We start from the raw sequence: 8,178 nt of genomic DNA, 5'->3' as shown, positions 1-8,178 counted from the left end.
CCATTTGTGAGCATGCAAGAAGCTGTTTTTTTTTATTAATAGCAGCCGTGCGGTAGGCCTCGGGTGATAAGAAAGATATATTTAAAACAGTTTACAGTTCCCAGATTTCTGGTTAATTTTATGAACTGACATGATTTTACCCTTACACTCCCTTTTCTTTGTTTTATAGCTTTTGTAATGATTGAACACTAGATGTCGCTGTTGATCTAGCTTAGTTTTACTTCTCATCTGGCCTCATACAGTTAGGAGCTGATTGTGGGAAGAAGTGTCCTTCCTGTTAATAATATAAATAATGTAACAACTCATCGAAAGCATATTTCAATAATATAAGGCCTTCTAATGAGTCTTTCATATAGATTACGTGTGAAAAGGTGACAGACGTGTACTCTTTGCCTAAACATGCAGGGAAAGATCATGTTGAGAAAAAAGTTAGTCAAGTAATTAGGCTACACAAGTATATACTTGTCATCATCATGATGGGCTCAAAGCTCTTCTCTTCCACTCAGAGATATTATTGACATCGTTTTATTGTAATGGTGTTCAGCAGGCGCCACCGTGCTTCTTCAGGATCTAATAATTAATCTATAAAACAGCATAGTGTTCATAAATCCACATGAGGAAAGATGTTTCCTTGACTCCGGCTGATATGAAGATGCAGTGTTTCAAAAAGAAAGACACATGAATCAAACAGGCCTTAAAACTTCTCCCCCAAAGACCCAAATAAACCCTGAGTGTCATTTGTGCTGGATTTATGAATCACTGTGTCCTTGTGAGAACACGTTGGATGCAGATTTCCCAAGGGATTCTGGAATGGTCTGAATATAGTGTACTGATCGAATGGGCAGACGTGCCTGTTGAGACTGGCAAGATGCCGAGTTCTGCTTGTTTTTACTCCACGTATCATTTTGTCAGGGGCCAGTTTGTTTCATAGGGCAAAGGACAAGCTTGAAATTCATCTATGAATGATGCGACTGACCGAGTTTGTTTTTCTGGTCGTCAAGGTGTTGCTTTAAAGCTTGCAGGGGTCAGAAATCGAATAGATTTGAAAATGTTTCATTGGCAGCAAGAACATCTGACTATCAGTCATATATGATCAATGGTATAAATTTAGATTATAGCAACCTATTAGAAATAGAGCAGAATCTTCTTTTATTTTTTTTTTACATTTATTTTTTTATTTGTTTTCACATTTTTAGAATTCAGAAAAGTTTATTTCTATTTCATTTAATTTAAAACCAGATTTTTGATCCACAACTGAAAAATGATTGAAAACAAGAAAAAAAAAAAAAAAAATAAGTAAATAAATAAGAAAAAAGTTGGTTGTGGTAATTCTAGCAACATGATCCACTGCTGAAAACATCTTGCTAATAAAAACTATAAAAATAATAATACAAAAATAAAATTAACTAATACAATTAAAATAAGGTGTTTGGGATTTTTCTAGCCACATGATCCACAGCTGAAAACGTATTGCCATCTGATAAAACAACAACAACAAAAACATAATATTTAAAAAGAAAATAATAATAATAAGTTGTTTGTGATGATTCTTGCAACATGATCCACAGCCAAAAAGATTGCCATCTAATAAAAACCATCAAATATAACAAGAATTAAAAATAATAAATAAAAATAAGTTGTTGCCTTATTATCCAAAGCTGAAAAATGATTGCAATCTAAGGAAAACATTAACAAATAATAATAAAATAGAAATATATTGTTTGTGATGATTCTAACAACATGATCCACATCTGAAAAATTATTGCAATACAATAAAAACAATAAAAAAGAAAAATAAATTGTGATGATTCTAACATGATCCACAGCTGGAACATTATTGAAATATAATAAAACAGTATATAATAATAAATTAATAAACATAAAAAAACATGATATCGAAAGCCAGTGTGTGCAAATGTAAAAAACTATACATTTATAGAAATATATATTTTAAAAGATGTGTTATGATGATGCAATGTGACTTCTGGTTTCCCACCTATTTGAAGTTCCTGTGGAAAACCCCATTCCTGTCCCACCCAGTGACCCAGTAATGACTTTATTCAGAAGCAGAGATACTTCCGTTTTGTTAATTAACTGGCCGGGTGATGGCCACAGTAATCTCTCAATCCGCTTCAGACATGGATTATTTATCCTTCCCATCATACGGGAGCGGGGACAACATGCGTGAATCCCACACTGACGTCCTCTTCTGCTCTGCTCCTGCACAACTGTGCTGTAATCTACATGTTATAATCCATGCATGCATGACGGGGCGTAATCACACTTCCTCTGCGTTTCCGGCAGGATTACTCTGTGAGGAAGTGAAGGCTTACACAATCTGTGTGTGTGTGTGTGTGTGTGTGTGCTGTACGGGTGAGAGTTTCATATTAAAATTCAAAGAGCCAATAAAATGCATTGACAAGTGATGTTTTTTTCCAACTGATACTGGAAATTTGGCCAGGATCATATGAAAGGCCATGTCACTTTTATGAACATGAAATGTTATGGAACTGCTACACTTAAAAAGTTGTAAATTAAACTAAGATTGTTGTAAACTAAGATTAGACTAAGATTGAAAAAAAAAGTTCAGTAATTGCAATTTTTTTCTCTTAATTTTTTAAATTTATATCTTGCAATTCCAACTTTGTCTTGCAATTCTAACTTCTTTTTCTCAGAACTGGGAAAAAAGTCTGAATTCTGAGTCTATATCTCACAATTATGAGTTTTCTATTCAAAATTACAAGTTTGTATCTTGCAATTCTGAAAAAAGTCTGAATTTCGAATTTATATCTTTCAGTTCCATATTTACACCTCACTTTTTTCTCTTTTTTTATCCCATGGCAGAAACAAACGTCCATAGTTACTTATCATTTCTTCATAAATATGTGAAATTTACTAGCGGTTTCTGAGCGAAAAGCAAATTTGTTTCAGTGCACTTGCTTTGCAAGTCAAAAGTAGGTGTTATTCTAGGAGTATTTTCGGTCTTTGGTTCAGAAAAATAAACTGAAATGCACATATTTTAATCTAACTTTTATTTTGTTAACTTTGATGAGTTCAAGGACGTTTTTAGAGCTGACTTCTTCTGGTCTGCGTGTTGATCGGTCAGTGATGTTGGTCTGCTGTTCTCACTTTCACTCAATTTCTCATTCATTAACTTTCTCTTTGTATAACAGAAGTTACATGTCATTCAGCGACACAAACACAATCATAACATGTCAATGTAAAGAGCAGACAAGTGCAGACAGGGCTGTTCTCTGGGGTAATAATAACTATAATCAAGCGGACGTGCCCACTCACTGACTCATCTACAGGAAAGGTCATATACACATTAAGAGCTTCAACCATGCATTCAGCAAATGGAAATTTAATAGTCTGATAAAAATCAATTATTAAAAGGTCAGTTGGTTTGTGACCTGCAGAGTGATTTTTCTTTTTTTCTGCGGCTAATATAGTTCTTGCGTTTGCACTTGTATACATACGCTTGCCTTTTTGTCCCCACGGGCTCATAAAGAGAGCATGGGAACTCATGCAAACTATGTATTTGATTAATGGTTTCATTGTAAATTTTGTCCTGTATGCTTAACGACACAAAGCACGTAAAAATCATAAGCTCATAAGGGAGGTTCCAGCCCTCCTCGTGGAAACAATGCCCTGCTCTTAAAATGGGTGCAACGACACACACAGTTGAATAAGACATGGATATATGATGCCAGACATAAACACAGAGACAAATAAGACTAATATTGGAAGTAATCAGCCACTTCCTACCAGTGAAAGTGTATATTTGGGTGGTTGGGTCTCATTTTGTGCCAATACCTGCAAGTTTGCACAAGCATGTAACTCCTGCAATACAAATACAGTATAGACGTTGCGGTTGCTCATTTACTGTAAAGCAGGTGTGAAAGAATAATGTTATTGTCAGCTGTAAAAGAAACATTTTGTATAGGAGTCTATTGAAAGCAGGATATTGTAACCAGGATACAACAGATAATAAATATATTGATCTATTGTCCAAATAATCAATAAAGAGAATCAGCACAACAGTATATAATACATAATTGCATACATCATTCACTGTATTTACCCAGTTTCTGGTTAAATAAATAAAATAAATGTATTGATACATCACAATAATGATAAATAAATAAATACATAATTTAATTAAATAATTATTTAATGACTTATAATTAAGTATTATTTATTTTTAATTATTTATATGTATTATTTATTTACCTTTAATAATTTTTGACAATATTTTAAATATTATATATATTTAAAAATATATAGATATTATTTATTAATTTTTAACATGTATTTAAAATTATGGTTTATTTTAGATTTAGATTTAAATTGTCCTTGTCAACGGCTGTAATATAGAAAGTTATAAGTCATATTCTTCATGAATCACAACAATATGAGTGAATAATAATTATGCAGTACTACGAAAAGCAGCAAATCAATTACACCAATGCACAAATATATACAAACAAAGAACATTTTTAGAATTACAAATATTTCAATTGTTATTGATTCAATTGACTTTTGAAAAAATTTAATATATGAATAAATAAAATCATACAAATACACACAAATAAAAAATAAATGTATATTCCATGTTTATTAAAAGGTTAGCATTACTTAAAATTGTATAAGACACAAAAAAAGGTTGGGAATCCCTGCTCTTGGCAAAAGATTGACAAGTTTAAGTATGTTTTGTATCACAAACAATTAAGGCAAAGGCAATTTCCCACAACTATTGCAAACACAGTAAAACATGCTGCCAACCAAACACATGACTGCTTCCTTCATATATCCTCTCTCTACCCTCCAAAATGGGCTAAAAGTAGAAAAGTGAAACAATGCACCATTTCATTTCCACAGTGGACATGCATTTATAAATAATTTCCACTTTCTAGTTGCTCCATTTCACAGAAGCAGAACTGCACAGAGTGAGCTGCCAAAAGTCGGACAATTTAAGAGGACAATTCCCACTCTCCCTCTGCTCTGAGTAAGGCAGAACAGGGGGAAAAGACGAAGAGAGCAGTTCACTGATGGGATGAGGACGCAGCACAGGCCCCTGAGACATTATTGAGTAACATTGAAAGACAGTCGAGCCAGAGGAACCTCGGCATTGAAACTTAATGCTCCTGCTGTTAGTTGACCAATGACATCTCTATACATAGACCAAGTATTTTTTTGCTTTAAAGAAGCTGTGTACCGTCTTTTTAGTTCCAGATGGAAGTCATTCATTAGTTCACCAAAAAATGAACATTTCCTGTTAATTTTCTCACCCTTAGGCCATGCTGGGGATTTTTTTTTCTTTAGCAGAAAAGTAAAGATTATTTTTACAAGCAGCCTGTGCAAGAAACTGAACATTATTTACGGCATTATTACCTGTAATCCAGAGCGCATGATTCTTTTCCACAAACTGCTTCTTTTGTACTGTTCGTTTCAATGAACTCGTTCAATACACTTGTTTGTTTATGTAATCATGCAATGACATAACATATGTGACCCTGGACCACAAAACCAGTCTTAAAGGGATAGTTCACCCAAAAATGAAAATTCTGTCATCATTTACTCACCCTAAAGTAGTTCCAAACCTGTATGAATGTCTTTGTTCTGCTGAACACAAAGGAAGATATTCTGAAGAATGTGGGAAACACCATTGACTTCCATAGTAGTTTTTTTTCTTTCCTACTATGGAAGTCAATGGTGCTCCAAAACAGCCTAGTTACAAACTTTCTTCAAAATATCTTCCTTTGTGTTCAGCAGAACAAAGACATTCATACAGGTTTGGAACAACTTGAAGATGAGTAAATGATGACAGAATTTTCATTTTTGGGTGAACTGTCCCTTTAGGTCGCTGGGGTATATAGGTAGCAAAAGCCAAAAATACATTGTAATGGTCAAAATTATTGAAGTAAAGATCATGTTCCATGAAGATATTTTGTAAATTTCCTACTGTAAATATATCAAAACTTAATTTTTCATTAGTAATATGCATTGCTAAGAACTGCGTTTGGACAACTTTAAAGGTGATTTTCTCAATATTTAGATTTTTTTGCACCTTCAGATTCCAGATTTTCAAATAGTTGTATCTTGGCAAAATATTGTCCTATCCCAACAAACTTACATCAGATAAGAAATATACATATAAACATAAAACATGCACATTTAAATTATTGCATTATTGTATATGCATTTTGCAATAAATATATATATATATACATGATACATTTATAAAGCCTATTTACATTAAAATGCATTGAATTTTAAGAAAACTAATTTCACAGGAATTCACCAAATGTTTTGGCTGCTCTTGCAGTTGATGAATGACACGTAGGAATATCTTCTGTACTGATCTCATAACTAAACAGCTTCGAGCATGTTGAAAAATTAAACGTCAGGATTCATTTACAGGTTTAAATTTGATATCATTCTTGGGCCATGCACTTTTTTTTTTTTCTATAGACCAAATAATACAAACAATATTTCCAAAAACATTTCAATATTACTCTCAGATTTGGGAGTTTTCATCTTTTCCACAAAAACACTTGCCCACTGACATTTGTTTTTCATGCCTCACATTGAACTTTTGGAGACCCCTATAACTCTTCTTCTGCTCCGGGTGTGTGTTCACGGTGTGTGTGTGTTCACTGCTGTGTGTGTGCACTTTGGATGGGTTAAATGCAGAGCACGAATTCTGAGTATGGGTCACCATACTTGGCAGTATGTCACTTCACCTCACTTCAGATGTAGGCTCAGGTCTTACATCTACAGGCGATGCTACATGTTAGACACGTTTGGCTGCATGTGATTTAGGATTTTTCCAAACTGCATGTGTGTGCATGTATGAATGCTTGTGCATATTTGTGCTTTAGTGGTATGTTCGCTCTTCTGTTCCAGCTGTCATACTTAAATTGTAGTGTAAGGTAATTTAGCCTCAAGGATCACTGTATAAGTTCTGAGGCATGGTATTATAGAGTTCATTTCCAAAAAACTAAACTGAAAGCCTATACTGAAAGGTCCATTCTGAACACTGACCTCATTTACATGATGCAATTATACAAAATTTATAGGCAAATAATTTTTAAACACAATTTGACACCTCACTCGTATCTAATCTGGAATAACAACAATCTACTGTATAAACACAAATCTCTTTTTTTTTTAAATGGTATTATTTTTGCGTCTCGACTTTTCAATCAAAATGGTTCAGTCTGTAATTACTGTAATTTTTAGCTACTGTTAGTCCGAAAGAGTGATGCAGTGCCACATGAGTTCTCATGCTTTTAGAGGTCTTTCTTTTCCAATCTCATGTCACTCAGCGGATCTTTCTAAAACATTTGTTGGAAAACAGTGCCTTTCGTCATCCAAATCAAAAAACACTAAGAAAGTGAGAGTTTTGTTTCAGATGGAGGCTATTTCTGTGCCTTATGTAATCTCTTATTGGAATGGTTTAGTAAGTGATATTCCCTGATATTCCCAAAGTTTGGTCATAACCTCACAAATATTTCATTACTAACAAAATGAGAGAAATTGCATTTAAGTTGATTCATAGATAAGTGCTCTCTTAAAAGACTTAAGAATGATATTAATACCAACTGTTCTTTCTGTTTAGAAAACAATGAAGCTTCTTTATATTTATTCTGGAATTGCTCTTACACAACATCATTTTGGTGTGACTTTATCAAATATTACGTGAATCCTAATTTTGAGTTTACTTATAGAAATGTCATTTTTGGCTTTCATGAATGTGAAAAAAAGTGATACTTATTTCATAAACCTTATTTTCCTGTTAGCTAAATATCGTATTCATAAATGTAAATTTTCTAAATGCAAACTTCTTTTTTTTAAGATTCAAACTTGAAATGAAAATGTATTTTGAATCTATAGAGTTCTCTACGAACTTGAAAGCCATAAAAACAATGGCTTTGCTAAAGGACTTGGCACTTCCTTTGGACTGAAAGACTGAATGACCCTGGACTGTTGTTGTATTGTTATGATTTGACAATGATGGCAATTGTTATTGTTTTTTCAAGCATTCAATTAAAAAAAACAAAAAAAACATCATGACTTCCTGTGCTTTTACTTGATTGGCCATCATAATGGGCCATTCTCAGGAAACCCGGGTGCCATTTGTGCCAGAAAATAACAGGAAATATATATATATGT

The sequence above is a fragment of the Barbus barbus genome, assembly GCF_936440315.1.
Source record: "Barbus barbus genome assembly, chromosome: 42".
Classification (NCBI taxonomy): domain Eukaryota; kingdom Metazoa; phylum Chordata; class Actinopteri; order Cypriniformes; family Cyprinidae; genus Barbus; species Barbus barbus.
Note: the sequence above shows the minus strand (reverse complement) of the source record.